Source organism: Giraffa tippelskirchi, chromosome 8 (assembly GCF_054371585.1).
Source record: "Giraffa tippelskirchi isolate mGirTip1 chromosome 8, T2T-mGirTip1v1.2.pri, whole genome shotgun sequence".
Lineage (NCBI taxonomy): Eukaryota > Metazoa > Chordata > Mammalia > Artiodactyla > Giraffidae > Giraffa > Giraffa tippelskirchi.
Window position 1 is genome coordinate 37,466,877 of NC_137282.1, and position 25,121 is coordinate 37,491,997.

A 25,121-nucleotide genomic window follows, 5' to 3' on the forward strand; every position below is an offset into this window, starting at 1 on the left:
ACTGAGATTTATTTTAACTTAATTACAGCTTGGCTTTCCCCAAAAAGGCATTTTAAACAGTCAGGTAGGAATCACTTGATCAGCACTAGTTAGTTAGGTTATCTATCTGACATACTTTGCCATCCTCTAAAGGAAAGTAACTCTGCAATAACTAATCTGCTTTTTTGCCTAGTGTAACCTCCTTGTTCCTGCTCCCTTTTGGCATTGAAATTACAAAGTCGTAAAAGGATAGAGGTGAAGGATAAAAGAAAAGAAGAGAGAAAAGCGGAGTGGATCAGTGTAGGGTCTGGAAAGGCAGACACAAAGAAAGGATGACTCACAGTGATGAGAAAAAAGCTAATGCTTCTGTGGTAGAATCGGCAGAGTTGCATCTACAGCTGTTAATGTTGGAGATGTTATTATGGGAGGTGATGGATCCACTGAAGAGGTGCTGTTTCAGCCAAAGCTAGAACTGTTAGAAAGTCCAAATGCTAACCGCCTCCTCCATTGACCCCCACATTGTGGTGTCAGTAAACTCCGATATTTAGGAGGCAATTGTCACTTGTGAGAACCTGAAGAAATTATCTCCTTCCTTCCTTTCACCCTTTGACCTTCCATCAGTGCTTCTTTTTTTTCTTTTTTCTTTTGATTTTTCTTAATTGAAATCCTTCAATAAAAATTGAAAATTTTATGGAAATCCTTCAATTGCTTTGCCGAATTTTGTTGTTTTCTGTCAAATCTTAACATGAATCAGCCATAGACATACATAGATCCCCTCCTTTTTGAACTTCTCTCCCATCTCCCTCCCCATTCCACCCCTCTAGGTTGATACAGAGCCCATATTTGAGTTTCTTAGCCATACAGCAAATTCCCGTTGGCTATCTATTTTCCATATGGTAATGTAAGTTTCCATGTTACTCTTCCCATACATTTCATCCTCTCCTCGCCTAGCCCCATGTCCATAAGTCTATTCTCTATGTCTGTTTCTCCATTGCTGCCCTGTAAGTAAATTCTTCAGTATCATTTTTCTAGATTCCGTATATATGTGTTAGAACATGATATTTATCTTTCTCTTTCTGACTTACTTCAATCTGTATAATAAGTTCTGGGTTCATCCACCTCATTAGAGCTGACTCAAATGCATTCCTTTTTATGGCTGAGTAATATTACATTGTGTATATGTACCACAACTCCTTTATCCATTCATCTGTTGATGGACATCTAGGTTGCTTCCATGTTCTAGCTATTGTAAATAGTGCTGCAATGAACAATGAGATACATGTGTCTTTTTCAATTTTGGTTCCCTCAGGGTATATGACCAGGACTGGGATTGCTGGGTCATACGATGGTTTTATTCCTAGTTTTTTAAAGAAATCTCCATACCGTCTTCCATAGTGGCTGTATCAATTTACATTCCCACCAACAGTGCAGGAGCATTCCCTTTTCTCCACACTCTCTCCACAATTTATTGCTTGTAGTCTTTTTGATGATGGCCATTCTGACCAGTATGAGGAGATGTCTCATTGTAGTTTTGAGTTGCATTTCTCTAATAATGAGCAATGTTGAGCATCTTTTCATGTGTTTGTTAGCCATCTGAATATTTTATTTTGAGAGATGTCTGTTTAGGTCTTTTTCCACTTTTTGATTGGGTTGTTTTTCTGATAATGAGTTGTATGTGCTGCTTGTATATTTTGGAAATTAACCCTTTGTCAGTTGTTTCATTTGCTATAATTTTCTCCCATTCTGAGGGTTGTTTTTTCACCTTGCTTATAGTTTCAATTGCTGTGCAAAAGATTTTAAGTTTAATCAGGTCCCACTTGTTTACTTTTGTTTTTATTTCCATTACTCTAGGGGGTGGGTCATAGAGGATCTTGCTTTGATTTATGTCATCGAGTGTTCTGCCTATGTTTTCCTCTAAGAGTTTTATAGTTTCTGGTCTTATATTTAGGTATTTTATACATTTTGAATTTATCTTTATGTAAAGAGGAGAGTGAAAAAGTTGGCTTAAAGTTCAACATTCAGAAAACTAAGATCATGGCATCCAGTCCCATCACTTCGTGGCAAATAGATGGGGAAACAGTGGAAACAGTGGCTGACTTTATTTTTTGGACTCCAAAATCACTGCAGCTGGTGACTGCAGTCATGAAATTAAAAAACGTTTACTCCTTGGAAGGAAAGTTATGACCAACCTAGACAACGTATTCAAAAGCAGAGACGTTACTTTGCCAACAAGGTCCATCTAGTCAAGGCTGTGGTTTTTCCAGTAGTTATGTATGGATGTGAGAGTTGGACTATAAAGAAAGCTGAGTGCTGAATAATTGATGCTTTTGAACTGTGGTGTTGGAGAAGACTCTTGAGAGTCCCCTGGACTGCAAGGAGATCCAACCAGTCCATTCTGAAGGAAATCAGTTCTGAATATTCATTGGAAGGACTGATGCTGAAGCTGAAACTTCAATACTTTGGCCACATGATGCGAAGAACTGACTCATTTGAAAAGACCCTGATGCTGGGAAAGATTGAGGGCAGGAGGAGAAGGGGACAACAGAGGATGAGATGGTTGGATGGCATCACTGACTCAATGGACGTGAGTTTGGGTGACTCTGGGATTTGGTGATGGACAGAGAGGCCTGGCGTTCTGCAGTCCGTGGGGGCCTCAAAGAGTTGGACACGACTGAGCGAATGAACTGAACTGAACTGAATGGTGTTAGGAAGTGTTCTAATTTCATTCTTTTACATGTAGCTGTCCAGATTTTTCAGCATCACTTATTGAAGAGGCTGTCTTTGCCCCATTGTATATTTTTGCCTCCCTTGTCACATATAAGGTACCCATAGGTTCATGGGTTTATTTCTGCGCTTTCTCTCTTGTTCCATCGGTCTATATTTCTGTTTTTGTGCCAGTACCATACTTTCTTGATGAGGGTAGCTTTGTAGTAAAATCTGAAGTCAGGAAGGTTGATTCCTCTAGCTCCATTCTTCTTTCTCAAGACTACTTTGGCTATTCGGGGTCTTTTTCATTTCTGTATGAATTGTGAAATTCTTGTTCTAGTTTTTTGAAAAATGCCATTGGTAATTTGATAGGATTGCATTGAATCTGTAGATTGCATTTGATAGTATAGTCATTTTCACAATATTGATTCTTCCTACCCAGGAACATGGAATATCTCTCCACCTGTTTATGTCATCTTTGATTTCTTTCATTAGTGTCTTATAATTTTCTGTGTATAGTTCTTTTGTCTCTTTAGGTAATTTTATTCCTTGATATTTAATTCTTTTTGTTGCAGTGGTGTGGGATTGATTCCTTAATTTCTCTTTCTGATTTTTCATTGTTAGTATATAGAAATGCAAGTGATTTCTGTGTATTGATTTTGAATCCTGCAACTTTGCTAAATTCATTGATTAGCTCTAGTAATTTTCTGATACTAACGTTAGGGTTTTCTTTGTACAGTATCATGTCATCTGCAAACAGTGAGAGCTTTATTTCTTCTTTTCTGAACTGGATTCCTTTTATTTCTTTTTCTTCTGTGATTGCTGTAGCTAGGACTTCCAGAACTATATTGAATAATAGTGGAGAAAGTGGACACCCTTGTCTTTTTCCTTTTTTTAAGGGGAATACTTTCAGTTTTTCACCATTGAGAATAATGTTTGCTGTAGGCTTATCATATAAGCTATCATATGGGTTCCCCTGGTGGCTCAGAGGGTAAAGTGTCTGCCTGCAAGAGAACTGGGTTCGATTCCTGGGTTGGGAAGATCCCCTGGAGAAGGAAATGGCAACCCACTCCAGTACTCTTGCCTGGAAAATCCCATGGATGGAGAAACCTGGTAGGCTACAGTCCATGGGGTTGCAAAGAGTCAGACACAACTGAGCAGTGTCACTTTCACTTTATCATATAAGGCCTTTACTATGTTGATGTAGGTTCCTTCTATGCCCATTTTTTGAAGAGTTTGAATCATAAGTGGGTGCTGAATTTTTTCAAAGGCTTTTTCTGCAGCTATTGAGATTATCATATGGGTTTTATCTTTCAATTTGTTAAGATGGTATATCACATTGATTGATTTGTGTATATTGAAGAATTCTTGCATCCCTGGAATAAACCCAACTTGACCATGGTGTATGAGCTTTTTGATGTGTTGCTGAATTCTGTTTGCTAAAATTTTATTGAGAGTTTTCAATCTATGTTCATCAGTTATATTGGCCTGTAGTTTTCTTTTTTAATGCTGTCTTTCTCTGGTTTTGGTATAAAGGTGACCGTGGCCTTGTAGAATGAGTTTGGGAGTGTTCCTTCCTCTGCAATTTTTTGAAAGAGTTTTAGAAAGATAGGCATTAGCTCTTCTCTAAATGTTTGATAGAATTCTCCTGTGAAGCCATTTGGTCCTGGGCTTTTGTTTTTTGGGAGATTTTTGGTCACAGCTTCAATTTCAGTGCTTGTAATTGAGTTGTTCATAATTTCTATATCTTCCTGGTTCAGTCTTGGAAGACTGAACTTTTCTAAGAATCTTTCCATTTCTTCCAGGTTATCCATTTTATTGCCATATAGTTGCACATAATAGTCTCTTATAATCCTTTGTATTTCTGCATTGTTTATTGTAACCTCTCCTTTTTCATTTCTAATTTTGTTGGTTTGATTCTTCTCTCTTTCTTTCTGATGAGTCTGGCCAAAGGTTTGTCAATTTTGTTTATCTTCTCAAAGAACCAGCTTTTAGTTTTATTAATCTTTGCTATTGTTTCTTTCATTTCTTTTTATTTCTGCTCATATACTTATGATTTCTTTCCTTCTACTAATTTTGTTTTTTGTTGTTGTTGTTCTTCTTCTTTTTCCTGTTGTTTTAGGTGTAAAGTTAGGTTGTCTATTCTATGGTTTTCTTGTTTCTTGAGGTAGAATTGTATTGCTATAAACTTCCCTCTTAGAACTGCTTTCACTGAATCCTATGGGTTTTGAATTGTCATTGTCATTTGTTTCTAGTAATTTTTTTATTTCCCTTTTGATTTCTTCAGTAACCTGTTGATTATTTAGAAACATATTGTTTAATCTCCATGTGTTAGTGTTTTGTTTTTTTTTTGTAATTGATATCTAGTCTCATAGCATAGTGGTCAGAGAAGATGCTTGATATGATTTCAACTTTCTTAAATTTACTGAGGTTTGATTTGTGACCCAAGATGTGGTCTATCCTGGAGAATGTTCCATGTGCATTTGAAAAGGAGGTGTATTCTTCTGCATTTGGATGGAATGTCCTGAAGATATGAATGAGATCCACCTCATCTAACGGAGAAGGCAATGGCACCCCACTCCAGTACTCTTGCCTGGAAAATCCCATGGATGGAGGAGCCTGGTAGGCTACAGTCCATGGTGTCGCTAAGAGTCGGACACGACTGAGCGACTTCACTTTCACTTTTCCCTTTCATGCACTGGAGAAGGAAATGGCAACCCACTCCAGTATTCTTGCCTGGAGAATCCCAGGGATGGCGGAGCCCGGTGGGCTGCCGTCTATGGGGTCGCACAGAGTCGGACTTTGCAGCATCTCATCTAAATGTATCATTTAAGACTTGTGTTCCCTTATTGATTTTCTGTTTTGATGATCTGTCCGTTGATGTGAGTGGGGTGTTAATGTCTCCTACTATTATTGTGTTAGTGTCAATTTCTCCTTTTATGTCTGTTAGTGTTTGTCTTATGTTTTGAGGTGTTCCTATGTTCAGTGCATAGATATTTACAATTGCTATGTCTTTCTCTTGGATTGATTCTTTGATCATTATGTAGTGTCCTTCCTTATCTCTTGTAATCTTTTTTATTTTAAAGTCTGTTTTGTCTGATATAAGGATTGCTACTCCAGCTTTCTTTTACTTCCCATTTGCATGAAATATATTTTTCCATCCTCTCACTTTCAGTCTACATGTGTCTTGTGGTCCGAAGTGGGTTTCTTGTAGACAGCATATATATGGGTCTTGTTTTTGTATCCAGTCAGTCTGTGTCTTTTGGTCGGAACATTTAGTCCATTTACTTTTAAAGTAATTATTGATATATATGTTCCTATTGCCATTTTCTTAATTGTTTGGGATTGATTTTGTAGATCTTTTTCCTTCTCTTGTATTTCTTGACTGTATATGTCCCCTTAACATTTGTTGTAAAGCTGGTTTAGTCGTACTGAATTCTCTTAACTTTTGCTTGTCTGAAAAACTTTTCATTGCTCCATCAGTTTTGAATGAGATAATGCTGGGTACAGTAATCTTGGTTGTACATTTTTCCCTTTCACTGTTTTAAATATATCCTGCCATTCCCTCTGGCCTGCAGAGTTTCTGCTGAAAGATCAACTGTTAAATGTATGGGGTTTCCCTTGTATGTTACTTATTGCTTTTCCTTTCCTGTTTTTAATATTCTTTGTGTTTAGTTTTTGTTAGTTTGATTAGTATATGTCTTGGTGTGTTTCTCCTTTGGTTTATCCTGTATGGGACTCTTTGTGCCTTTTGGACTTGATTGACTTTCCTTTTCCATGTTGGGGAAATTTTCAACTATAATCTGTTCAAAAAATTTCTCATACCCTTTCTTTTTCTCGTCTTTTACTGAGACCCCTATAATTTGAATGTTGGTGTGTTTAATATTGTCCCAGAGGTCTCTGAGACTATCCTGAATTCTTTTCATTCTTTTTACTTTATTCTGCTCTTCAGAAATTATTTCCATCATTTTATCTTCCAGTTTACTGATTAGTTCTTCTGTTTCAGATATTCTGCTATTGATTCCTTCCAGAATTTTTTTAATTTCAGTAATTGTGTTGTTTAAATAAATTAATAAATTAATAAAATAAATTAATGTTTATTCTTTAATTCTTCTAGGTCTTTGTTAATTGATTCTTGCATTTTCTCCATTTTGTTTTCAAGGTTTTTGATCATCTTTACTGTCATTATTCTGAATTATTTTTTGGGTAGTTTGCCTATTTCCTCTTCCTTTATTTGGACTTCTGTGTTTCCAATTTGTTCCTTCATTTGTGTAGTATATCTCTACCTTTTCATTTTTTATATATATATATATATATTTTTTTTTAACTTATTGTGCTTGAGGTCTCCTTTTCCCAGGCTTCAAGGTTGAATTCTTTGTTCCTTTTGTTTCTGCCCTCCTAAGCTTGGTCCAGTGGTTTGTGTAATCTTCTTATAGGGTGATATTTGTGCTGAGTTTTTTGTTTGTTTGTTTGTTTTTTCTATGATGGGCAAGGCTAAGTGAGGTGGTAATCCTGTCTGCTGGTGATTGGGTTTGTATTTTTGCTTTCTTATTTAGATAGGGCATTCTGCATAGGGTGCTACTGGTGGTTGGGTGTTACTGGGTTTTGAATTCAAGTGGTTTCCTTAGTGTGAGTTCTCACTATTTGATACTCCCTAGGGTTAGTTCTCTGGTAGTCTAAGGTCTTGGAGTCAGTGCTCCCACTTCAAAAGCTCAGGGCTTGATCTCTGGTCAAGAATAAATATTCCACAAGTGGTTTGTTATGGCATTAAGAGATTAAAAAAAAGAGAGAAACCAAGGATTAACCCCAGACAAATGGCAGTTACAAAATCAGGCATATAATAATCAATATAATGGAATATACACTATACATATATACCCATAAGCAAAGTCAAAACAGTCCAACTAAAATAAAGTACAGTAGATTGACCCAGTGAACAAAGGAAATAAAAAATTATGTTTATCAGTTAAGAACAAAACTAACTAAAGCACAAACTGGAAAACAAAATTAAAGTCAAGTGCCAAGTGGGAAATAAAGCAATGAAAACAAAACTAACAAATATGTTGACAGGGAAGTAAAGAAAGGAAAGAAAGAAAGAATAGATATGCAAAGTTAAATAGAGATAGATGAAGAAGATTTATATATATTAAAGATTAACTGCAAGGAGAAAAGAACAGTGAGAAAGGCAAACAAAGGAATAAATTAAGAAAAATTTAATAGATTTAAAAAAATTAAAAATCAAAATTATAAAAAAAGAGAAAAGAAAAAAAATGGAAGAAGAAAGAAAGAAAAAAAAAAAGGAAAATGCCACAGAACTGCAAAAGCCCAATGTAGAGGCAGAGGTTTATAACAACAATAAAAAGTGTGGCTGAATATACACATATACATATACATCCATAAGCAAAATCAGAACAGTCCAATAAAAATAAAGTACAATAGACGGACCCAGTGAACAAAGGAAACCAAAAATTATATCTACCAGTTAAGAACAAAACTAACTAAAGCACAAACTGGAAAACAAAACTAAAGCAAGGTGCCAATTGGGAAATAAAGCAATGAAAATAAAATTAACAAAAATGTTGAGAGGAAAGAAAAGAAAGAAAGAATAGATATGCAAAGTTAAATAGAAGTAGATAAAGAAGATTTATATACATTAAAAGTTAACTGCAAGGGGAAAAGAACAGTAGGAAAAAAAGAATGGAATAAATGTAGAAAAAATAATAGTAGGTTTAAAAAATTAAAATTAAAAAAGAGAGATAGTAAAAAGGAAAACTCCACAGAACTGCAAAAGCCCAACATAGAGGCAGGTGTTTATAACAACAATACAAAATATGACTGAGAAAAAAAAAGCTCAAAACTTTAATTAGATTTCATAGTGCCAATGAAATCAACAACTACAACGGGGGAGAGGTGGAAGAAAAAAAAAAAGAATCCCGAAGAATCTAAAGAACAAGTCAAAACATAATAATTGTTTTTCTTGAGTCACTGCTGTCAAAGTCCTTTCCCTTGCTGGGAGTCACAGTCCACCTCACCTCCCTAGAATGCCCTCCAATACTGTGCTGATTTCTGGACCTGTTGTTGGGGCAGCTCGGATTCTAATATGGTCCTACTCCTGTGTGTTCTTGCCTCCAATGTCCACAGCTATCAGAACTAGTGCATTTGCTTTTGTGGGAGCTCTCAGTGTCCTTTTATATATTCCACAGAGACAGAGTCTGCCAAGTTGATCATGTGGATTTAATCTGTACCTTGCACAGCTGGTGGAAAGGTTTTGAGTCTTCTACCTTAGCCACCCTACCCCTGGGTTTCAACTGTGCTTTTATTTCTACCTCTGCCTGTGGGTCATCCACTGGGGATTGCTCCTGAGGCTGCCCAGGAGGATTTGGGTTTGCCCCTGTGAGGGCCACGTGTGGAGGTGGTACAGCTGCTTGGGTCACAGGGGTTCTGGCAGCACCAGGTACTCAGAGGAGTTGGCGACTAGGGCCACAGGAACTATAGTGCTCTAGAAGGGTATGACATTATTGGCCAAAATACACTCCAGTATTCTTGCCTGGAGAACCCCCCTGACAGAGAAGCCTGGCAGGCCACAGTCTACGGGGCTGCAAAGAGTTGGACATGACCGAAGTGATCCTGCGTGCATAGATGCAAGATTTTTTTTTTTTTTTTTTTTTTTTGCCGTAGCAGCTCTGCCCCTATGAGAGTTGAACATGAAGGTGGCACGGCTGCTTGGCTTGTGGGGACTCTGGTGGCACAAAGTGTGCAGGGACATAGACTGCCTTCACCACAGGAGTTATGGCCCTATCAAAGTCTTTTTTCAAAACTCGTGTAGCTGGCAGTCAGAAGGCCTCTTTGGCCAGTCTTTCTCTGTAGCTCTGCCCATTCAGGCACTTAGAGGGCTCCCTTGCCTGGGGTCCTTTTCTGTTGTTCAGCACAGCAGGCACATAGAGGCCCCCCTTGGCTGGGGTCCTACTCTGTAGTTCAGTGCTGCAGGCATTTGATAAGCCAGCCTTTCTATTGTTTAGCTGCTGATACTGGCCTGTGGGGAGAGACAGGCTATGGTGATGGCTCCACCCACTATGCATGACTCAGCAGTATTGCTTCCTTGGCTGCTCTGCTTTCCTCCCCAGGCATTTCCCACCCCAGTCTCCTCCCTCACATACCCTCGATCTGTCTCTCTACAGTCAATAGCAACCCTTGCCCTGGGATTACTCCACAATCCCTAAATGCCAGCTCCTAGCTGCTGCACATTCCAGGGGACCTGCGTCCCTGTCTGGGGTATGGATGTCTGTGGGAAGGACTGTCTGATTCTCATTCATTTTAGGCTGCCACAGATCTGCTGTTTCACTTTCAGCTTTAAATGTTTCTCCTCTGTCTCAAACAATTGCCCCTTTGTGGGGATAGGGATCTGACCCCTGCTTCAGCTCTCCCACTTGCTGAGGGCAGGTCCAGTCCTACTAACACTCCTGTTTTTCCCGCCTAGTTCCTTCATCCTACCGAGTTTTGCATGGTTCTGTATATTCTTTTCCGCTGGTCAGGTACTCCTGTTTGCTCTCAGCTGGTGTTGCGCATGCACTTCTATGTCTGAAGGTGTATTCCTGACATATCCGTGGAGAGAGATGTACTCCACATCCACCTACTCCTCCGCCATTTTGTTCTCCCATCAGTGCTTCTTGTTAGGAGTTAGTAGAAAGCCACTAGCCAGGAAATAGAGGATTAAGGGCAGATATGCTACTGAAGAACAACAGGCAGATAACAGACAGACGGAAAGAAGAATATAAGGTGGGGTGGAGAGAAGTAAGGAGAGAAGGAATGAAGGCAAGAAAGAAGAAATGTAGGAAATAAGGAAGAGAAGGGGAAGAAAAATAAAGCTGTAAGACATATATATCAAGAGAGAGTATCAAGTGATTATCTTTGGATCCTCATGAAATGATTTTTAAAAATATTTTTTCAGTGACAATATACTTTTTGTTTTATAAAGAAAAAAAGAAGTATATTGAATTTTAAACATATCACTAAACTTTGTGTGAGATGACATAGTTTACAGTTCTGGTTTTGTTGTATATGTGTGTATGTGTGTGTGTGTGTTGTTGTTGTTGCTAAGTCACTAAGTCGTGTCAGACTCTTTGTGACCCCATGTACTGCAGCATGCCAGACTTCCCTGTCCTCCACTGTCTCCCAGAGTTTACTGAAACTCATGTCAGTTGAGTCGGTGTATACATCTATATAGACACACACATATGTATAATCTTTATCTATTCATTTATCAGATTTCATTGGATCATCTATCTATGTTTTCTGACAGCTTACTGAGCTTCCTTAAAACAAGTGTTTTGAATTATTTAAGGAGCAAATTGCACATCTGCATTACTTTGTGGTCAGTTATTGGAAAATTATTATATCCCTCTGGTGGTGTCATGTTTCCTTGATTTTTCATGTTTCTTGAAGCATTTCATTGCTCTCTCACAGTTCAATATGCTGTCATCTCTGGTCTTTACTGACTGGTTTGGGAAAGAAATACCTTCAGTCAGCCCTAGTAGGGATCCTGAAGCATTCTCGGAGCCTTTCTGTGGCTATCCTGGCTCCACACATCTTGTTCCCACTTGGGGACATTCTTGGGGGGATTGTGTGCAACTGCTGTCCCAGCCCCTCCCTGACCCATCCCCAGTCATATGGCAGCACTCTTCAGTATTCTGGGTGAGGTGAGAAAGCCATGGGCCTCTCCAGCAGTATCTCCCACAATGGAAGAATCCAGGGGCTCATTCACAAGCTCTCACTTTTTCCCAGTGGGAGAAACCATTGGCCCAGAGGGTCTTCTTGGCACTTGGCTTCTCACCTTGGAGGGGGTTGACGTAAGTAAAGTGAAATTATTCCTCAATCTCAGATTTTTTTCCCCCAGTCTTGAGTTAGAGCTTCTCTGCTGAATTCTCAGATTGCCACAAAGTCACTCCCATCCAGAGTGATGTCTAAATTGGTGATTTTGTGGGGAAGATAGTAGAAAACTCCTATTCTGCCAGTCTGCTAATGTCATGCCTCAGTGCCTTTTTTTTTTTTTATATTACACGTCTCAATATCTCTCTGAATTATACAGTTTGTAATTACAACTAAAGCTTACACAATTTTAAGTATCAGCTGAACCAATGACAAGAATTTTTTTTTTTTTTGCAAATAGCACAATTCATGGGTCAGGAATAAATGGAAAAATTGCCCATGGAAGAAGACCACATTATTTTAGGAAACAGAGACAAATCTATATTTCTTTGACATATCATAATTGGAAAGAAGTCCATGGGGAGAAGTGGAGAAAAGTTGAAATTAACTGAAAAACGAATGCATTTACCTTTTCCATTTAATTTTAAAAATAAATTGATAACCAAAGTCAGTTTTTTTAATTCAACCCTGTTTTTTAGTTATTTAAAAATAGGACGTGTTATTAAAAATAATTTTATTTAGCAAAATCTACTTGTGTTAGGGCTTCCTAGGTGGCTCAGTGGGTAAGGAATCTTCCTGTAATGCAGGAGATGCAGGAGAAACCGGTTTGATTCCTGGATTGAGAAGATCTCCTGGAGGAGAGAGTGGCAACTCACTCTAGGATTCTTGCTTAGAGAATCCCGTGGACAGCGGAGACTGGCATGCTATGGTCCATAGGACTGCAAAGAATCAGTGACTATTGAAGTGACTGAGCACGGATGCATGCACTTGTGTTAACCTTTATCAATTTCAGTAGTCCTGTGTTCATCACAAATGTGATTAAGAAAACAAGACAGGATTTCTTTCCACAATGCTTCAATATCAACACCGTTTTTATATAAAATCATGTTAGGTATTTCAAATTCTATTTATTTCTTAAATGCTGTTCAGATAGCTTTTCCTCAGCCTTTTCTATGGAATAAATAATAATTATAGTTAATACATAACGCCATATGTATGAAAAATGTTATTCTAATTTTACAGTAAAGAGACTGAGGCTTGCAGATGTTAAATCACTTTCTCAGTTTAATTTAGTTGAGAAGTGTGTGGGCAAAGAGGTGCATCCAATTACTTCCCTTTTAGAGTTCAAACTTCCACATATTTGTGATAGCCATAGTGATGCATATACTTTATGTTAGATATTTAAGGTAGTCTTTTACTTTTTTGGAATTAATCAGTTATAAAAATTGGCAGACCCTTGTGGTTTTCAAACCATATTAGTAATACATAGAACTTGGGCACAATATAATGCTTATTGTTTATATTGCATGGCAGTAAAAACAGGTATTAAGTTTCTTTCAGTTGCCATTATTCCATTCATATAAAATATATGTGTTTATATATGGAGGTCAATATGTAATGAAATTTGGATTAGGAGAGTGGATATTAATATACTTATTGTTGATTCTAATTTTATTTTGATTAATGTTATAAATAAAACAAAAGTAACAAGCATGCTGACTTTAATGTCTAACGTTACAGATTTTTAAAAATATGGTATTACATATTCAGCTTAGAGAAAGAAAAAAGAATGAGAGAGACAGAGACAAGGTAATTTTACCTTTTTTCTAACCAAAAAAGGAAAAAAAAATCAGTATTCTAATTTTTTTTTTTTTTCCTGTTACACTCACACATATATGTTAGTCTGGTAAATACCACTTCATTTTAGTGTAGCATATGGCAGATTAAGAGATAATTTATTCTGTTTCTACCTTGTCTGGTCATATTCATCTAAACTCTAGGCAAACCTCACCTGAGCTATTTTGTTGCTTTGTTAGTGCTTTCTACTTGAAGTTTCCACAGCCCACTGCTTGATGGTCAAAGACAATAACCCCGATCCAGAGCCAGAAGACTTTCTTATTGCTCACATGGCCCTCTGAAGAGGAAGCTTCATCTTTCTCTCTGTGGGTTCTTAGAAATCTCATCTCAACAATTGCAACCTGCTGACTACGTAGTGAATTTACACCGAATGCTGACATACTGGGGAATATAACTAGATCTCAGAGGCAACATCTACAGACCTATAAAAGAAACACATGAGGTTGAAATTCAAAGTGTTTGCACTCACCCACAGCTCTAGGCACTTATAAGACCCATAGATCATAATGCTTAACGATACAATCTTGAGAGCTCAGTGTCAGTACTGACAGACAAAAAAAAATCCATGTTGATAACAGCAGTGTGGAAATAAAGAATAAAATATCTTGTTTATTCCCCTGTCAATTTTTGGATGATTACAATGGTTCTTTGGTAGAGGCACATAATATCATATTTGTCCATTCCCCAATGATTTTAAACTAAACTTTGAATTTTCTCTATATTTAGTGAGTCCATATAAGAATAATTGAAAACAGTAGTCTTTATTTTAATAGAGAAGGGTGCATACAGAATTATTTATTTTATTATGAATATGAATTGTCTAATAAATTCTAGCTCTACAAAGAATGGAACACAACAATTCTTTGTGAGTCATTCTCTGTCTCAAGGAAAAATTGGATTGGATTATTTTATTTCATATTAGCTTAGCCCAGTAGTAATAAGCTGAGGACATGTGCGTTATTAAGAACCAGTATAATTGTATATGTAAGCATAGAGATATTCCTTTAAGAAATCTGCAGCCCAGCATAGACACATTCAGAAACTGGTTATCAGGGACTTGAAAAAATTAGGGTTCACTCCTTTCTGTTGGCTGGTACTCATTTTCAAGGTTAGCAATGAAACAAAACTTTTAGGGCATTATGCTATAGGCCAGAGTTTTGCCAAGAGAACACACTGGTCATAGCAAACACCCTCTTCCAACAACATAAGAGAAAACTCTACACATGGACATCACCAGATGGTCAACACCAAAATCAGATTGATTATATTCTTTGCAGCCAAAGATGGAGAAGCTCTATACAGTCAGCAAAATCAAGACCGGTAGCTGACTGTGGCTCATCATGAACCACATGATGTCTAGGATGTGGCTCATCCTCATTGCCAAATTCAGACTTAAATTGAAGAAAGTAGGGAAAACCACCAGACCACCCAGGTATGACCTAAATCAAATGCCTTATGATTATACAGTGGAAGTGACAAACAGATTCAGGGGATTAGATCTGATAGAGTGCCTGAAGAACTATGGAGGAGGTTCCTGACATTGTACAGGAGATAGGGATCAAGACCATCCCCAAGGGGAAAAAAAAAAAAAAAGCAACAAAGCAAAATGGCTGTCTGAGGAGCCCTTACAAATAGCTGCAAAAAGCAAAGGAGAAAAGGAAAGATATACCCATTGAATGCAGTGTTCTAAAGAATAGTAAGGAAAGATAAGAAAACTTTCCTCAGATCAGTGCAAATAGAGGAAAATGATAGAATGGGAAAGACTAGAGATCACTTCAAGAAACTTAGAGATACCAAGGGAATATTTCATGCAAAGATGGGTGCAATAAAGGACAGAAATGCTATGGACCTAACAGAAGCAGAGGATATTACATGGTGCTTGGGGCTGGTACACCGGGATGACCCAGAGGGATGGGATGGGAAGGGAGGTGGGAGGGGGGTTCTGGAAGGCGAACACACACACGCCCATGGCGGATTCATGTCAATGTATGGCAAAACCAATACAATATTGTAAAGTATAAAAATAAATTAAGAAAAAAAAAAAAAAAGAGGTGGGAAGAATACATAGAAGAACTATACAAAAAAAGATCTGCATGATCCAGATAAGCACGATGGTATGATCACTCATCTAGAGCCAGACATCCTGGAATGTGAAGTCAAGTGGGCCTTAGGAAGCATCACTACGAACAAAGCTAGTGGAGATGATGGGATTCCAGGTGAGCTATTTCAAATCCTAAAAGATGATGGTGTGAAAGTGCTGCACACAATATGACAGCAAATTTGGAAAATTCAGCAGTGGCCACAGGACTGGAAAAGGTCAGTTTTCATTCCAATCCCAAAGAAAGGCAATGCCAAGAATGCTCAAACTACCACGCAATTGCACTCATCTCACACGCTAGTAAAGTAATGCTCAAAATTCTCCAAGCCAGGCTTCAACAGTATGTGAAACATGAACTTCCAGATGTTCAATGGATTTAGAAAAGGCAGAGGAACCAGAGATCAAATTGCCAACATCAGTTGGATCATTGCAAAAGCAAGAGAGTTCCAGAAAATTGCTTTCAGCTTTATTGACTATGCCAAAGCCTTTGACTGTGTGGATAACAACAAACTGTGGAAAATTCTTCAAGGGATGGGAATACCAGACCACCTGATCTGCCTCTTGAGAAACCTGTATGCAGGTCAGGAAGAAAGAGTTAGAACTTGCCATGGAAGAACAGACTGGTTCCAAAATGGGAAAGGAGTATGTCAAGGCTGTATATTGTCACTCTGCTTATTTAATTTATATGGAGAGTACATCATGAGAAATGCTGGACTGGGTGAAGCACAAGCTGGAATCAAGATTGCTGCGAGAAATATCAATAACCTCAGATATGCAGATGACACCACCCTTATGGCAGAAAGTAAAGAAGAACTAAAGAGCCTCTTGATGAATGTGAAAGAGGAGAGTGAAAAAGCTGGCTTAAAGCTCAACATTCAGAAAACTAGGATCATGGCACCTAGTCCCATCACTTCATGGCAGATAGATGGGGAAACAGTGGCTGACTTTATTTTTCTGGGCTCCAAAATCAGTGAGGGTGGTGACTGCAGGCATGAAATTAAAAGACACTTGCTCCTTGGAAAAATGTTATGACCAACCTAGACAGCATTTTAAAAAGCAGAGACATTACTTTGCCAACAAAGATCTGTCTAGTCAAGGCTATGGTTTTTCCAGTGGTCATGTATGGATTTGAGAGTTGGACTATAAAGAAAGCTGAGCACCGAAGAATTGATGCTTTTGAACTGTGGTGTTGCAGAAGACTCTTGAGAGTCCCTTGGACTGCAAGGAGATCCAGCCAGTCCATTCTAAAGGAAGTCAATCCTGAATATTAATTGGAAGGACTGATGTGGAAGCTGAAACTCCAATACTTTGGCCACCTGATGTGAAGAACTGACTCATTGGAAAAGACCCTGATGCTGCTAAAGATTGGAGCCAGGACGAGAAGGGGACGACAGAGGATGAGATGGTTGGATAGCATCACCGATTCAATGGACATGGCTTTGGGTGAACTCTGGGAGTTGGTGATGGACAGGGAGACCTGGCGTGCTGCAGTCCATGGGGTTGCAAAGAGCCAGACACCACTGAGTGACTGAACTGAACTGAACTGTAGATCACCTTAGGATTATTTGATGATATTTGTATTTTAACCACACTGTTTTAGTTCTCTGCTTTTAGGCTGTCTGTTTGTTTTATATATCTGAGTAGATCTCAATCCCACCTTTCCCAACACTGTATATGGAAGATATTTACTGCAAGGTGATATTTATTCTGACTCCTTTTATTTCTCTTAGGGCAGACATCATAGGCCATGGGGAGGTCCACTCATGACTCCATTACTGTATTCGAGGCTTTTAATATGAACATGTCCTGCTGTGCTTTTTCATAGCAACTCTCACAGCAAGTCAATATATTTGTGGACAAATTGACTCACAGAAACTTCGTAAATATTACTAATGAAGGGAAATTTGCTTTCAGAGTTTGGTGTGACTTGAAATAAGTAAGTGACAGAAATAGCTTTTTTCCCTCTATCATTGTTTTTGTTTTTTAAGAAAGAAAGTCTAGCAAAGAAGGATTGATGGGAGGAAAGAAAGGAAAGAAAGGAGTAAGGAAAGAGAAAGATTAAATGTGGGGTGAGGATTAAGGGGTTTAGAGAAATGGAAAATTGCAAATGATAAAGTTTATTGTTACATTGAGTAGCATGAACTAAAGGAGCATATCAATTCAGTTGAGTTCAGTTAGTATGTTTTGACAGATTTAATATTTCAGGTCAATATATTGGACCATAAGATCTGGGTATCCATCTTAAAGTTGTAAGGCAGCCAAAAGTTATATCAACTTCAGTGGTTCTATCTCATTGTTATATGAGCAGAACAGTTACAGGGCTACAAAGATAAATTACTAAGAATTCTTATAATAAACTCTTCTGTGTTTGGCCATGTGGCATGTACTTTTGATTTGTGTGATATGGTTTCTTTTCTCAGGAATCCTACAAAGGGTTCCCAAGGTGCCTGACAGAAGTAGTGACTGAGATGACTTGCAGTCTTGTGAGTCAAGTGGTGACATCAACATCAGTAAATGAGATATGCCAAGTTTTTGTAACATTACCAAACACATGTAGCAAAACAGAGTCTGACATTTATCATCTATCTATTTGGATCAACATCTCACTAAAATGTTTCCATATACTTTGTTACTTAATTTACATATAGTTGTGATTAAGTTTAAATTAGGGCTTCACTAGTGGCTCAGATGGTAAAGAATCTGCCTGCAATGCAGGAGACCTGAATTTGATTCCTGGGTCAGGAAGATCACCTGGAGAAGGGAATGGCTAACCCACTCCAGCATTCTTCCTTGGAGAATCCCATGAACAGAGACGGAGCGTCGGACATGGCTGAGTGACTAAGACACAAGTTTAAATCAATTGAAACAGTGTCTCCCTAGTGCTGAGCATAATATTTGATGCATGAAAACAGATATTTATCTATGAATTTCTATTGTCCTTAGCATGTATCATAAGTACTTTCTGCAAGAGAAGAAATTGAAACTCAAAAAGTCCAAGTAACTTTCCCTTAAGGTATACTGCAAATGCAACTGTTTATGGTTATAATTTTCAATGAATTGTACTAGATAATTCTCTCTAATTAGATAGCCTCTTTTATGTAGTATTCTTGTGAAATGGTGGGAAAATATTTTAGAATGTCAAAAAGTTTTCCTTTTATTTTCCTTTTGTGACTAGCATGATATTAGGATTCTTCTTTGAGGGAAAGATTCTATGGTTCAGAGATTTATAATAAAGATATATTTACATTAATGTGCCCATCTATCAAGCAGTAGTTCATGGTGATGCTTATCAGGTAGTGTGCAAGCATGGCTAACATATGACTTGTTTTCTATCATGCAGCACATTGACAAAATCATCTAGAAAAATGAATTCAGAGTCTAAAAATTTGGTTAGAAGAGAGAGAGAGCATTACAGTACATGACAGATTGGCACTTTGGTTCAAGCAGAAGATTGATTGACCTATAGATTTTGCTCAAAACATTAATGTACAATGCTGCAGGCAGAGAGAAGCATTAAGTTATCAAGATGGATGGGCAGGGAGTACTTATTTTCCTTGGTCCTACTTTCTTCAAGATAAATGTAGTAGTGGAGAGACAAAAAGAACAGTGGGCATTGAGCAGTTGCAGAAAGCTGAATTTGTCAGCTTTGAGCTAACAGAACATGTAGGCAGAGTTCTTAAACTCTTTTTTTCTTTTTTGTACCTGAAAATACAATCTATGCTAAATATACTGTTTTTCCTTATAGCATAAATAATTTATCAGTTTTTTTTGAACATACTCATCTCTTCATCACTATTCAGTTAATATTTGTTTAGTCCTCCCTTCCATTATAACCAGTTAATAATTTTTAAAAAATTGTTTAACTCTCTTAGGAAGAGTCAGTTCTTACTATTCAGTAGTCAATAAATTATACCCAGGGTTATTTTGAAGTTATCTCAGTATAAATAAAATTAATACACCTATAAGTGTATTAAGTTTTTGAATTAATTGTATATATTATATATATGTTGAACTAACCATGTGTATATATATATATACAAATATATATATACATATATATATATATAAATTACGTAAAAGTAGTTGGCTATAAATCACTGTCTACCAGAGACTAGGTCTGTTGTTGTATTTCCTCTACAAATACTTTGGTCTCTTCTATCAGTTCTCCATTGTCACAACAGTGTTGAATATCAAAGCATTCTGAACAGAGTGGCTTAACTGGTTGAAATTTTTACTCATGAGTCTATGGATAATCTGGACTTTCCCTCTGGTCTCATTTGGGCTCATTCATATATTAGCAGTCAGCTAGAGGTCACACAGGTGACCTCTAAACCTGGTTGGAGTTTCTTATCTGGTGGCGGATAGGTTGAGTGTCATGTATAACCTCTGGAGAAGGCAATGGCAACCCACTCCAGTACTCTTGCCCGGAGAATCCCATGGACAGAGGAGCCTGGTGGGCTGCCATCTATGGGGTTGCACAGAGTTGGACACGACTGAAGCAACTTAGCAGCAGCAGCAGCATGTATAACCTCAGCTTTGTAGTCATTTCAGCAGGCTACCCCAAGTGTTTTCTCTTGGTGAAAGAGAGTAGAAGTGTAAACGCTTCTTTAGGCCTATCTGAGAAACTGTCACACTAATGCTTCTGCCATGTTCTATCAGTCAAATCCACTTACAAAACATACTGGATTCAAGGGAGCAGGGATAGACTTGATCTCTTGAAGGGAGAAGTGACTAAGTCACATTGCAAAAACAGATTCAGAGAGAAGTGGTGGATGGGGGGAAATTTGTAATCAATATGCCATGTTGACACCCTCTTTTCTCATTTGGCCATTTAAGAATGGTCATAGTGGGTATCTTTATCTTATCTCAGTTCTTTAAAATGAGAATCCCTTGGACTGCAGGAAGATCAGACCAGTCAATCCTGAAGGAAATCAGTTCTGAATATTCATTGGAAGGACAGATGCTGAAGCTCCAATACTTTGGCCATCTGATGTGCAGAACTGACTCATTGGAAAAGACCCTGATGCTGGGAAAGATTGAAGGCAGGAGGAGAAGGGGACAATAGAGGATGAGATGGTTGGATGGCATCACCGACTCAATGCACATGAGTTTGAGCAAGCTCTGGGAGCTGGTGATGGACAGGGAAGCCTGGCGTGCTGTAGTCCCTGAGGTTGCAAAGAGTTGGACACTACTGAGCAACTAAACTGAACTGAACTGAAAATAAAGATATTAACTTTTCACCAACAGGATAATTTTTGATATAACTTTAGAAAAATAACCTTTATAACATTAAGAACGTTTCTTTTTATTTCTATTTGTAAAGTGGTTTTTGTCATTAACATTAATGGAGTTTACCAAAGAAGTGATTCTTCCACAATCTATTTTGATGATGGTATGATTTTTCTTTCTTCTTCTTGTGTAATTAATTATGCTGTTTAAATTATTTAATATTAAATCACTTTCACTATCTGCATTAATATTCTATTGCTGCCACAGATTTAGCAGCTTACACAATGCACATTTATTATCTTGCAATTCTATAGGTCAGAAGCCCATCACATATACTAAAATAAAGGTGTCTGCAGACTGCATTTTATTCTGCATGTTTTAATGGAGGGTTTGTTTCCTCCCATGGGGAGGATAGGTTTTCTTGATAATTCAGGTTATTGGCAAAATTCAGTGCCTTGATGTAGAATCTATGTTCCTATTATTATTATTTTTTTTCAAATTATCTGATGATGGCTATTCTCAGGTTCTAGAGATCATACACATTCTTTGGCTCCTGGCTCCTTTTCTTCATTTTCAAGGCCATTAACTACAAGTAAAGCTCTCTCACATCACATGTCTCTGAGACAGCCAAAGATGGTTCTCTGCTTTAAAAGATCTATGTGATTAAATTGAATGATATTCCTGTAGTCTAGGAAAATTTCTTCATCTCAAAATCCCTAACCATAATCTTATCTACAAAGTACTTTTTGCCATATTAAGGTAACATAATTCACAGAATCAGTTTCTGTAATATAGCTCCTACTACTGACCCTGCTGAAGCTGAAACTCCAATACTTTGGTCACCTGATGAAAGAACTGACTCATTGGAAAAGACCCTGATGCTGGGAAATATTGAAGATGGGAGGAAAAGGGGATGACAAAGGATGAGATGGTTGGATGGCTTCACTGACTCAATGGACATGAGTTTGAGTAAATTCCGGGAGTTGGTGATGTACAGGGAGGCCTGGTGTGCTGCAGTCCATGGGGTTGCAAAGAGTTGGACACGACTGAGTGACTGACTTGAACTGAACTGAACTGACCCTGATCCTTCTGTCTCCCTCTTATAAGGACCCTTGTGATTACATTGGTTCTACCTGGATAACCCAAAACTAATCTCCTGAATCTCTAAAATCTTTTGATTAATCACATCTGCAAAGTCCTAAGTTCTAGGGATTAGGAATGAATATCTTTAGGAAGACATTAGTTTGTCTACTGCTTTTTTCTACAACCAACTCATTTGTTTATAATGCATTGTTCTGCTTAAATATTTTGTTTGGGATTTTGCATCTGTTGTTTTATGAGAGACATTGGTATAAATTTTATTTCTTGTGATGTCTTTTCAGGTTTGTTATCAAAGTAAACCGATCTTATAAAAGAAGTTGGGGGAAGTCTTTGGTGGCTCAGACAGTAATGAATCTCCCTATAATGCAAGAGACCCAGGTTCAATCCAGGGGTTGGGAAGATCCCCTTGAGAAAGGAATGGCAACCCATTCCGGTATTCTTGCCTGGGAAATCCCATGGACAGAGGAGCCTGGCAGGCTACAGTCCATGAGGTCACAAAGAGTCAGACACAACTGAGGGACTAACACTTTCACTTTCAGTTTTACCTTTTCCTGTGCTCTGGAAGAGTCTTTTGTATAATGTGTATAATTTCTTTTCTAAATGTTTATATCCAAACATTTCATAGTAATTAATAAGATCATTTTAAAGTATAAATCTAATATAAGTGAAATGATACTATCACTCTTTTTTGGTCAATTTTCATGAATTGTGTTTTTCTGGGAACTTTAAATATTTAAATTAGTTGAAATTTGATTTTTCAAACAGTTGTTTTATTTTCATACTTTTGGTAATATCTCCGTTATCATTCTTGATATGGGTTATTTGTGCTTTTTCTTCTTTAATTTTAATCAATATCCAGATCATTTATTTATTTTGTATCATTTTAGAGAAAATTCTCTGATTCAAATCCTTTGAAAGTCTTAAGAATTTTTAACTCAATTTTAATAATTTAAAGTATAAAAATAATTTAAATTATTAATAAATTAAAAATAATTTGAATTATTAAATTTAATAATTTAATAATTAATTTAAAACTAATTTTTAATTTTAATTTTTAACTCTTAAGAATTTTTAAGTCTTTTAACTCAATATATGATTAATTTTGCTAATTAGCCTAGTCCCATTAAAAATTTGAAGTATTTTGCTGTTTGCTGCTTTATATACACCAATTAGTGCCAAATTTTCTATTCATGCTCTTCACTTCTAACTACTTACTGATTCTTGGTATTTTTATCCTATCATTTACTATAAAGTATGTGTTGAAACACTTCTTTCAGAGTATAGATTTGTCTATGTAAACTTTTATTTCTATTAATTTGCCTTTTATATAATTTAACACTATATAAATTAAAATCTAGCCACTCCCTGTTGGCTGGATGGTAAAGAATATGCCTGCAATGCAGGAGACTGGAGTTTGATCCCCGGGTTAGGAAGATCCCTTAGAGAAGGAAATGGCTACCCACTCCAGTGTTCTTACCTGGGAAAACCCATGGACAAAGGAACCTCATTTGATTTTCCTGGAGGATTGCCAGCTTTATCATTAGACGTGTTCCTCTTTAATTATGTTTCTTGTCATCCCCCAACCATTTATATTTGGTTATTGAAAACTAAAGAGACAACAATCTGATTTTCAGGTTAAGTTCATCCAGGTGAAAAAGAACATAAGACATCTGGACATCCAAATTCTTTTTTATTGTTAAAAAATCTATCGTATTGCAGAAAAATCACATACCACATGTAGCATTAAATATCTCCTTAAATCTAATCCTTCCTGGTCTCTGATCTTATTTATAGCCTCCCTACCAGTAAAGTTTCATTCTTTCTTTCTGAGAGGCTACAGTGCTAGGTATACATAAAGAAAGGTTTTTTGTAGTTTGTATTTGAAAGTGGGTGTGGGTGATAGCTACTAAGATTAAGAGATGCTAAGTGATAAAGGACTGATTTATTTATAACTGGATAATTTCCATTAAAAGAAAGTTTATTTTTTTAGAGTAATGCTCACTGATCTTGATTCTGCCTCTCAGATTTCAAACAAGACATGTTTTCTTTTCTCTTTTTACTTTTGACCCGCTTCACCCATTTATCCCACCTCCAGTCTCCATCTCTGACACCTACCAATGTGTTTCTATATCTATGAACTTGTTTTTTGTTTGTTTTGGATACCACATATAAGAAAATTATATGGTATTTGTCTTACTCTGACTTATTTCACTTAGCATAATGCTTTCAAGGTCCATCTATATTTGTCACAATGGCAAGACTTTATTCTTTTTTTATGGCTGAAAAATAGTTCATTGTGATCTGTCTTTATGTATTTATCTATCTATATCTTATACTTTCTTCATTCATCAATGGGCAGTTAGTTTGTTCCCATATTGTTTTTTATAAACAATGCTATAATGAACATGGGGGTGCATATATCTTTTTTAGTGGAAGTTTTCATTTTCTTTAAATAAGTGACCTCAAGTGGAATAGCTGGATCATATGGTAGTTCTATTCTTATTTGTTTGAGGAAACTGCACAGTATTTTCCATAATGGCTGAATCAATTTACATTCCCATCAGTTTTATACAATTAAGTGTTGCCTTTTCGCCACATTCTTGCCAATACTTATTATCCCTTGTCTTTTTGATAATAGCCATGTTTACATGGGTGAGATAATATCTCGTTGTGGTTTTGATTTGCATTTCCCTGATGATTAATGATGTTGAGGATCTTTTCATGTACCTGTTGGCCATCTGTATGTCTTTGGGAAAATGTTTCTTCAGATTTTCTATCAGATTTTTAATTACTTTTATGCTATCTAGTTGTATGCATTCTTTACATATTTTGGATTATTAACCTCTTATCAGATATATGATTTGAAAATATTTCTCCCATTCAGTTGGTTGCCTTTTCATTTTGTTGATTTTTGTCTGTTTGTTTGTTTTACAGAAGCATTTAGTATGATGTAGTCCCACTTGTTTTTGTTGCTTTTGTTTTTGCTACCAGATTAAAAACAAAAATATATCATCCCTAAGACCTACATCAAGCAACTTGCCATTTATGTTTGCTTCTAGGAATTTTATGGTTTCAGGACTTAATTTCAAGTCTTTTATTCATTTTGAGTTAATTTTAGTGTATGGTGTTAGAAAGGGGTACAATTTCACTCCCTTGCATATGGCTGTCCAAATTTTTAACACCATTTATGGAAAAGAATCTCCCTCCCCCATTGTATAATATTATCTCCTTTGTCATAAATTAATTCATCATGTATGTGTGAGTTTGCTTCTGATCTCTCTGTTGCATTGATCTATATGTTTTTATGCTCATATAATATTGCTTTAATTACTATAACTTTGTAGTCTAGTTTGAAATCAGGGAGCATCATGCTTCCAGCTTTGTTCTTCATTTTCAAGATTGCTTTGGCTATTCAGAGTTTTTTTTGCTTTCATCCAAATTTTAA

At 36.9% G+C, this 25,121-nt stretch overlaps 1 protein-coding gene across 6 annotated transcripts in view; it reads left to right on the forward strand.

The window, feature by feature from the left end:
- LOC145518862 (uncharacterized) overlaps positions 1-25,121 on the forward strand; it is a 1,117,244-nt gene that overhangs the window by 727,549 nt on the left and 364,574 nt on the right. The window contains exon 8 of one of the 6 annotated variants that reach the window (XR_014063352.1): positions 12,198-12,604. The exons of the other annotated variants lie outside the window; for them this stretch is intronic. The gene's annotated coding sequence lies outside the window, so the exon portion shown is untranslated. The remainder of the gene's footprint in view (positions 1-12,197; positions 12,605-25,121) is intronic. 6 annotated transcript variants of the gene reach the window in all.